The sequence below is a fragment of the Haplochromis burtoni genome, unplaced genomic scaffold (assembly GCF_018398535.1).
Source record: "Haplochromis burtoni strain Fernald_Lab_line unplaced genomic scaffold, NCSU_Asbu1 Contig_760, whole genome shotgun sequence".
In the NCBI taxonomy this organism is placed as follows: domain Eukaryota; kingdom Metazoa; phylum Chordata; class Actinopteri; order Cichliformes; family Cichlidae; genus Haplochromis; species Haplochromis burtoni.
Window position 1 is genome coordinate 80,390 of NW_024583121.1, and position 10,463 is coordinate 90,852.

The 10,463-nt window shown below is 37.5% G+C and overlaps 1 protein-coding gene across 1 annotated transcript in view; it reads left to right on the forward strand.

Annotated features, from left to right (window-relative positions):
- Positions 1 to 10,463, forward strand: part of opcml (opioid binding protein/cell adhesion molecule-like) — a gene marked incomplete at its 5' end in the record, with an annotated part of 65,881 nt that overhangs the window by 22,416 nt on the left and 33,002 nt on the right. The window lies entirely within an intron of this gene.

Below are 10,463 nucleotides of genomic sequence, written 5' to 3' on the forward strand. Positions count from 1 at the left end.
ACTCCACAGTAATAATAAGTATTTGTTACAAAGAAGGATTCCACGTCTATGTAGGGATCATTGGTGCTATCAGTCAATTAGTATGAATCAGACAAGCTTTGGGAATGTGTCTGGAGCTGCTGATTATTAGCCAGCCATTCAGGCACAGGCACAGGACTGCCTTGTGCAAATATAATATTAAAAGAAGCACTTCCTAGTAACCTGTTTTGTGGCCTGTACACTTCTGGGAAGTTTCCAGGAAAGCTTTCTTTTCAAATTTATTGGGCAAAAGCACTTCTAAAAATCACAGTGTGGGAGTATGAGGTGTTGTTTGGCTATTAGAGGTGGCAAAAGTAGTGTGAGTACAGCGTGCTGATGTAGGTGTTTGTGTATGTGTGTGCTTTGCTGAGGACCTGGAGGGCTCACTCAAATGTTCAGTTTCACCCAGCCACCCACACAAGGTGTAAAAGGCTGTGAGAAAGAAGTGCAATGTATTCAAAAATGGGCAAGGGTTAGTAAAAATGGAAAAGGTCTACAGTGAGTCCATCAGTGAGACAGAGGGGGGAGAAGTACTGAAAAGGGATCGGAGGGCATAGGGGGCTAACAGAAAAATTAGTTCACCAAGGAGCTGTGAGTTTTCTGTTAGCTATGTGTTATCCAAAGCATTTTGTACATAAAAGCCTTGAGAAAGTGTCAGACAGGTGCAGACTCTTCTGAGTGAATGGCTTCTGCACTTCTGTACTCCATTAATCATGAAAGCAGTGTGAGTAAATCCGTCCTTGAAACTAAATAACATTAATAACACATCGTAAGTAGACATTTGCACACACACCTGTTTCCCTTTCTAGTGTGGTAAAAAGGAGGGCTTAGTTCACCTCATCTAATCTTGTGACTGAAGGTTAAGAGGAATCATGTCTCTTAATTAATTGCCACATATTAACATAATTAATTGTTGAAATAACTGTGTTATTGAAGATTTTTAAATGCACGGAGGGGGAATGTACTTTAATTCATTTGAAGGAGCTGCTTAGATTTTAAAGACCTTTCACTGAGAAACAAAAACAGCTTTACAGTTTACTTACAAAAGCTTATTTAACAGATTTATTAGTATATTTATGCGTTTGTGTAAAAAGCTCTGCTGCATATGATTAAATATGCTCAAATTTGTTATTTGTATTTAATCTGTGAAAGAGATATACTTGTAGTGATGCAACAAAATCTTAAAAACGTTTAGTATATGAAGGCACTGATGCTCATGAGAGCGACTAAAGTGGCCCTTTTCTCTTTGATCGTCAAATAGAGCCCTCCGTAACAGACCTCTTAATATAAAAGATTTTTGTTATGGTAAAATAATCTCTTTCTACTCACACACCCAATATACTTCAAGATATCTTATTATTTTGTGATCCTGGATCTGATTCTGAAGTGGTTCTGGATATGGATGGCGAGCCAGACCCTGTGAAAACTCTTGACGAATCCAAAAGCAGTGTGGCTAGCTGTTCTGGATGCAGGAGTAGAGCTACAGTCTGAATTACTTCAAATCGCAGGATTTCAGATAAGCAAGAGCAAAAACTGCTTCCTCCATACGGATCGTTTCTCTGGAAACTATTGAACTCCCAATATCTTTCTCATCAGGAGTCAGGTCTAAAGAGACTACTCATTTTATTTTGTTGTTATTTTCAAAAGAGCGCTCTTCTCTGTCGATCTTCGGTATAATTTTCTTGTTGTTTACATTGGTTTATTGCACCGTTGTAACATTGTAATAAACCTTATTTTACTCCTCTCGAATCTAGTCTAAAGGCCTAGCCTTACTACACTAAGCAGGTGTTACACCACCATTCATTTTAGTAGTGTTACTATAAAGTGGAAGCATTTATGAACCACAGCAACGCAGCCATAGTGTGATAAACTGTAAAGTTCCAGCAGGGCTCTAGAGTGCGACCAATTTGTTCCCAAATACGACCAAATTTTTCAGTGGTGCGACTAAAAAAACTATTTGGTTGCACCTGTGTGACCAACTGTTCGGTAGCGAAAAAAAAAAAATCTGCAACCTTCCCTGTGGTCAACGACAGACACACATTATGCCCCTATCATGGACTAAACCAAGCAGAGATAGTAAGGGGCGGGACCTCTCTGATTGGCCGTGGTCCAGTTGAAAGTGCAGGTGGAAGTGGGAGGTGAGTAGCTTGAATAAAGCGATATCAATTCACTAAATCCTGAATCGACTTTTAAATATAACTGTGTTTTGCCAGAAACGCCAGATTCTCAGATTAAAGCTCATAAAAAAAATTTTCAACAACAACCAAACAACAAATGAGAGCAGGTACACGGATTCCACACAAAGACGTAAACACAGAATGGACCCGACGCATCAGAATCAGCTTTGTCTTTCTCGACTTTCTCAGCCGACGGCCCGTAGACGGACACGCTGTCGGAGCTTAGCGATTCTGATGCTTCCGGTCCGCGCTGTGATTACGTCTTTTTGCGCTGATTCTGAGCTGCAGGTTTTGTCTCTCTCCAACCATAATTCAGCCAGCAGCAAAAGAAGCAGCAAACTGCGCTTCATATTTGATCAATGTCGTCATGAATTTTGCTGTTTTGCTTCCACGACTATTAAAATCACACTCCATGCACAGCTAGCTCTCCCTCTATCTCTCTCTGTACTTCAAGAACAGTTTCCCGTCTCCAATCTCTGTTTTCTGCATTTTTCATTCGCTTATTAGCCACCAGTCTACCGTTGTTTACAGCGCTGTCGGCTGCTGTCTTTTTCTTTTCTTTTTCTTTTTTTCACTTAAATGACCTCGGACAAGAAAGCCTATTTTTTCTGTTGTTCAATACTGAAGAAATTTAAACTTTATATGCAGAAAATTGTAGAATATTTTTAAGGTTATCTGCTATAAAAAGCCAGACCAGGAAAATCTCCTTCATGTTTTTCTGTGTTTTATTCTCAGTTACTTTCACACAAAGGCATCTGCTGTGATGTTCACAATTCTGATGAAGTCAGTACTGATAAATGATCAGAATTATAATATTTCTGACTGTCTGAGGCTAAGTTGAATCGAATCGGGACTTTGAAAACCGGAATCGAATGGATTATAGAAATCAGTGATGATACCCAGCCCTAGTGAGCAGCCTAGACACGACAGACGTGGATGTAGCTGTAATAGGAAAAGAACTATTGCTAACTTTTCTGTTAAGGCCTGATCCTTCTGAAATTCATAGCCAGTGCTCTGACACGGTGTCATCAATCTTTGAATGCTGAAAAAGCACAGTGTATCCAGAAAAACACATTATATTATATAAATTATTATAAAATTTGTGTGCGCCTAACTTTTGTGCCGGTACGCCTAACTTTTTAAAGTTAGGCGTACCGGTACGCCCATGGCAAAAAGTTAGTCTAGAGCCCTGTCCAGAGCAGGGTACATTTGGTGTATAAAAGTATAACTGCAGAGTTCCAAACTTCTTCTGATATTACCATCAGCACAAAAACTGTACTGGGAGCTCCATGGCATGGGAAAACAGTGTTGCTTATGATACAGCTTCTTCAAAATTTGTCTCAATGGAGACAAGGTTCTCCAATAGGAACCTTCCTGCAACCAAAGAATAGGCAACCAAAATAACTTGAGGTTTTCTTCCTCTGGTCACTGAGCTGGGGCAGATGCAAACCATGAAAACCCAACCAAGGATATCTTTGAAGGTTCTCAGTCATCCAGGTCATCGTAGTCTAAGTCTAAGCTCCTTAGACCTGCCAGGGAATGCATGTCATTAAGAAAAGAAGAATACAAGGTTCTTTATGAAAACTAGTCACAGTGTCTGATGAATGTTTTTAACCAGCTCGTTCCTCTGCATACTCTCTCAGCTTTAGAACTCAGAGAATGCCCTTCTGTTCTTGTTTTGCTATGTTGTGCCTTTTATAGCGTCTTTCTGTTTACTACTGCCTTGTCATTTTGTTGTGACGCATAAACAAGTCCAAATGTATAGTTTGCATTATGTACTAAAGAAGTGTGCTTTCACAAGTAACAATTTGATACACGTTAAAATTACAGGTCTCACACCTCTACCGGACCACAGCTCTTGTTTTTTTTGTGGTGTGCGTGTGTGTGTGTCCAGGCAGACTTTCTGATCATTTTCAAGAAGTACAGCTGATGGAAAAATAAGCTGCAGTTGTGAATATTGTAGTGATGACATGCAGTTTCAGTTTGATATATAATATTAATATAATTAATATATTTCAGTTAGTAATCCTGTGTTTTGGTTCATGTGTTTTGTTTTTTTTTGTTTTTTGTGGTAGTTTGTTCTTTCAGTGTTTCTCTCTCTGTCTCAGTCAGTATAATGTTTAGTCTGAGTAGTCCTAGCTCTGTGTTTGGTAACACTTAGTAGTACCGTTTGTATTTTGATTAGGCACATATATATACCACAATACAAATGCACAATAAAAATGGATGCAATCGTTGCAGTTTTACTCTTGCACTAAGGGAAACTAGATATGATGACAGAAATGTGAAATCGACTGAGAAACCAACGACAAGCTTATGGTATGGAAACATGGCAGTAACAGCATAATAAAAGAAATATCTATGTGTCGTTTTTTAGAAATCTATGCAATAAAATAAAAAAATTAGATGTATACATTTAATTTTGAATTTTGTATAGACTTAGCAAAACACCCTAGAATTAAAGAGCATTTGTTTTGTTAGTTTTGAATCGTAAAAGACTTTAACTCCATGAAGGATGACCTCCAGCTGTATGTTGTTCTCAAACTGAAATATGGAGTGGTGATATTAAACACGGTCATCAGAAAACAGCTTTTGACCTTAAATTGCTGTATGGACTGTCTTTGCAGATATTCTTCAAAAGAGAACATTTTCTCATTTTCTGCCACCAATAATTTAAAGGTTAAGGGTATATAAGGAACTAACAACATTTATTTTAAAATCTTGAAATCTCCTGTGGCCCACTCAAACCTTTTATTTTATCTATGATCATCACACAAACCTCACATGGATCTTTTAAATATTTTGATTGATTTTTATGTTTTGATCATTTTCTTGTTAAGGCTGATAATCTATTATCTGCTTTACTTAGGTCAGTAATAACGTGCCCTGAATTTGGCACGTTTGCTGCAATTATATATGTTTGTCATCTTTCTTTGTTATTTTTTCTATTTATCTGCAAATTAAAAACAAATTATAAAAAATAAAGCATTCAGAATTTCTCAAAATTCTGTTCAACTTTTATGTACTGGTATTCTTATACTGAAACAAAAATATAGTCTGTTTTCATCGCTGTGACAGCAAGTACTTAGCGTTGTCATTTGGCCATTTAGAACAATTATAAAGACTTTTCATTTCCTGGTTGTCAAATTAACTATTTTTTTCTGATATAACCCAGCCATGAAAGCTGTGATTGACTGTTGTACATACAGCAGTTCGCCCAGAATATGACATGAGTGCTAATAAATCATTTGGAACCTATGTTCCTTGCAGAAGAATTTACTATAAAGGCCTCTGATGATTGTTTTTTTCCAAGTCTGACTTACAGCACTTGCACTTCATAACTTCAGTTTTGAAAGGCTTTTCATTTACTCAGCTGCTTTAATTTGAAAGCCCTTGATGAGGGAAAACACCTATTGATTGATCATTGTTCTCAGGAAAGGTCATGCATTTGAAATGAACAAACAAAGAGTGGATAGGAGAATGCCCAGGAATTAAACAACATACTGAGGAAGGTGGTGCTGGGGAGGCTTCAAGTGAAGTAAACAGCAGCTGAAGGCTAGTTAATGTGGCCCATCAAAGGTGCATGGGATAGATAGAAAAATGATCCTGTTGTTGCTGGCACCAGTGTGATGTGGAAGGAGGAATACGGAGAAGAATGACTTCAAGCTGCTGTTGTATCTCGCTTACTAGCACATATAGAGATAACATACATATGCAGTGCCATAAATGAAACAAAAACCAGCACAAATGAGAGCACACGGACTTTACTGCTTTTTACAATTTGTGCACAGCACACTGCTGTTCACACCAGAAAGAGAACTTCTGTTTTTCAAGCTATTTATTGAATGTTTCAGCAAAGTCAAACATGAGAAGAATGCATAGCAATGAAAGTTGCAGCCCAAAAGTAGTTTGTTTCAATATGAAATTAAGACACTGTGACAAGGTTGCCCTTTTTGGTCAGTCATAAAGATAATAACGATAGCACCTGCTTGACTCCCACACATTTCCACATGTCCCAAGCTGCATAAATAGTCTTAATGAGACAAAGTAAAAGTAGAAAGTTAATTTTCATCCATATTAGTACTGTTTTGTGAGTTGCTGACTTATATGCAAAGTATTTCCCCATATTTTCAATAACTGCAATATTTTTATGGAGAGCTCTCAATGACATTGTTGTTTCTCCATTCCATATTTAGCAAACATATAAAACAACCCATTTAGAACACATTCATACTCATACTTGGCATAGATATTCGTGAGTCCATGTATGCTCTGCCTGCTAGCATCTTGCGCCCAGTAGTTAGCATCATAAACGCTGTGTGAGTGGCAGGTAGCAACTCAGTTTCTTTTCTGTTCTTTTTTTAGATTTTTTAAATGTTTCTCTTTGTACCTATTTAATATCTTATTCTTTGGCATCTTGCAATGTTTATAAATGACAGGTGCTGCAACCGTGGACACACAAATTTCATTTCATTTAATTTCAATTTTATTCATATAGCACCAAACAACAGCTGCCTCAGGGGGCTTTATATTCTAAGGTAAAGACCCTACAATAATAAAAAGAAAACATGCTTTAGTGACAGGAAGAACCCACCAGCAAAACCAGACTCAGGGTGGGGCAGCCATCTGGCGCTGAGGTTAGGGGAGAAAGACAGGACAAAGAAATGCTGTGGAAGAGAGTCAGAGATTAATAATAATTAATAATTTCAGAGAAGTGTATTAACACCTATAAGTGAAAAACGTGACTGAAAAATAAACATTCAAATCCATCATGGGAATCCCAAGCAGCCTAGGGCTATTGCTGGGTAAGTAAGGGAAGATTCAGATCACCTGATCCAGCCCTAACTTTATGCTTCGTCAAAAAGGTAACAAAAGAGACAGGAAACAAAAACCATCTTTACTTTTAAGATTGCCGTTAAAAGAAGAGAGGGTGTCTGTCTCCTAAATCCAAACTGGAAGCTGGTTCCACAGAAGAGGATGGATTAAGCCTTTTCACAGACTATTTCAATAACTGTTTATATTTCCCCGTCTGTGAAAAGAACAGCTGCATATGCAAGTTCTTACACGGTGTGGTCTTTCAATTACAGACTCGCCACCCACAGTTCCTTCTCCTCATTTCTGGTAACTTCAGTCAAATTCCATGTCCTTTGTCCTCCACACTTCCACCCAGTGGATGAAATACCACACCGGAAACAAAGAAATGTTGCATTTATTATATGCAAGGGCTGGACAAATCTTGGCTTCCATAACTGCCAGGCAATGCCACAGGCTGATTGCCTCAATGCCACGGCGCATTGAGGCAGTGATTAAGGCAAAGGAATGCCCAACCAAGTATTCCTTGGTTGGGCATTTTGAAAGTACCAAGTTTTTATTGATTTGATGTGATCCTAATTTCTTTCTTTTATTTTCTGCAAAAACTGATAAGTAAATGTTGATATCTTTACAGTATTCAAATTTTTTGAATTTCTGTTTTCATGGGTTTTATGAGCTGGAAGCCCAAATTGTGTACAAATAAAAAACTAAAATAATTTAAGTTGTGGGCCCTAAATCTATAATCTATGAAAGTTTAACATTTTGAATGGAATTATGATGATATTCTAATTTTGTAAAAGGTCTGTATGCCAAGATATGCCAAGTTTTCAGCTAATAGTTCATTGGGAAACACCTTACTGGTAAAAAAAACAAACAAAAAAACATACTATTTTATGCTGCTATCAAACACACTGTCTTTGGTATTTTTCATAAATTCAACTAAAGAAATGGCAACAGATTACATATTTTTGGGATAGCCTGCTACTAACACAGTGTTGAAAGTTACAATTTAGAATGGGTTCTTTGCCTTCTTAGCTCTTTATGTGTAGACATTACTCAAGTTCATACTCTGAGTTAAGTGCCTTTAATATGCTATATAGGTCCGAATTTAGTTGATCAACAAATTATTTATCTATCTGCCTGTGTGCCTTGTCTGATCTCGCTGTTTTTCCTCCTGTGAATACGGTATCTAGACCATCTTCTCTAGGTACTTGTCTGTGGTTTGATGAGAAAATCCCCATTTAGTTTGCATTTTTTCATGTGGATATGTATATGTGGCTGATTCTCATTTTCATTAACACAAAGAAAAGAAGGGCCACCTTCTTGCCATGTTTTGTGGAGATCAGCCAAGCATTTCCACAATCTTTATGAATAAAAGATAAATGGTTTAGTTTTCTCAACCTAAAGCTTTGTGAGATTCTTTCATGTAAAGTCCTAAACCCCAAATTTACTAACACCATTTCCACAACTTGAAAGTGTGGCTCTTCTGTCAAGGATGAATATGAACATAAGGGTGATAGAAATAAAGCTTCCTCATAACTGCAGATATATTTTAGAAATGTATTGATTTCTATTTGTTTCTACAAATATTTTAAAATGGATGGATGAATTTTTAACAGACATATATTGAAAAAAAATCATAAGAAATAATACTCACAGAAAAACAAACGGTTTACTTTGTGTCGGTTGTAAAAATGGGGTCAGGTTTACATTCTGTCACAGTCGAACTATGTGCTTTCCCTGATGGAATTTAGGGGGAGAAAGTGTTTTATGTTCCATTAGCATTTTTTCACCTCTTTCATTTTTTAAACCCCAACTGTGTGCCAGGGCTCTGTCAATGGGTCAGCTATTTCTTGATAAGACACTTAATTCAGAGTCGTATTGCAGGACTCTTGTCATTGCTTATGTGAAGCATTTGTGACAGACTGTCTGACAGGTATGGGTGTTATAACCCAACATGGATGACAGGACATCTGTAGAAAGATGAAAAATGCTGCATGCTAAGTGGCTGTCACAGAATGGGTTGCAGAAGAACGGATGACAGTCACTTATCCAAGTAGGACATGACTGTCAAAGGCTCAGCTCAGAGGCTAAGTTGTGATTAAGCAATGATATTCCTCTGTGGGCCATTATGAGTGGACATAATGGTCCTGAGGCTTGTTTATCATCTGTGTGCTGTGGCTTGCGTAAATACTTATCAAGCATCCATGAAGTCATGGATGCTCGCTTTCCATCCGGTGGCCTTCTCACATGTCTTGCTCAAATTTAGCCTGAAAGTTCTTTGTTCTCGTCCAGCCCATATGCATAGTAATGCCCCTGGGCATATTTCAACAACTTTTCCTGTTGGTTTCAAAGGAACAAAAACATTAATGAACTTTTCAATAGATTCAGGCCCTGTGGTCCCTAAAGCAACGGTTTAATGGCTTGTGATCTCTCACAGGAGCTGCCTAAAATCTTTTCAACTAAAACCCTTACATCAGATCATTACCAAATTATCCTTAGCTGCATTCATTTTTTCTTCACAGATTACAAAGACAGTCGCACAGCTGATGAAGCTTGAATGCAATGTGTATTCCCAGTTCACCTCATGTTTCTTTCATTTTGTGCAAGTAACTACTATTGCCACACTGGCTTTGTCAAATGTCAGAGTTGCGCAGCTGAGTTGGTGTGCATGAATGCATTACTGGTGGATTGTTCTTAATTACCATCAGGTACAATTAGCAGCCTGATGCAACACAGGCTTGGGAATTGCGCCTTCCTCTGTCACACAGAATTTCTTACGATTTAACAGAGCTAGCAGTTCATGAGAGCAAAGATTTTTGTTTTCAAGACGGCAGCATGTGTTAAAGTTATATTGTATTTAAAATCAAAAGTGCTCTACTCTATGCTCAAAAACTTATTGCAATTTTTATGGCAGGAGTTTTTCTTCCAAAAGAGAAATGACAATGTGATGACTGCACACACAAAATATTCTTCAGACTGGTATGCTGTGATTAAAGTCATTGGTTGTGGTAATAAGAAAGAAATTATATGTTTTGTCGCATTGAAAGACTTTGGTCAATAAGAAAAGTATAATACAAATGCACCGCAAAGTTTGTTTTTTGGTTGTTGTTTTTTTTGCTTTATTGCATATGTGTAAACATGAATAATACATTTCTTTTATATAACTGTTTCACAAAATGACCAGGAATAGATTGTGATGAATTAAAGCATAAGAAACAAATTTTGTATAAATCTCCAGTTATCTGCAGCTGAGACAACTGAATGAAGTTATTGGAAAATGATCTGGAACAGTAGGTCGATCTTCTGAAATGGGACTAGATCATAACAGTTATGTGTGAAGAAACGCTGGTGGTAGTTGGTGGTCATCTTGGCGGTTTTTTGATGCTAAAACTAAATTGAGCAGGTGCACAGTATATTTCGAGCGGAAATATTCTAAGCTTCTCACAGGCAAAA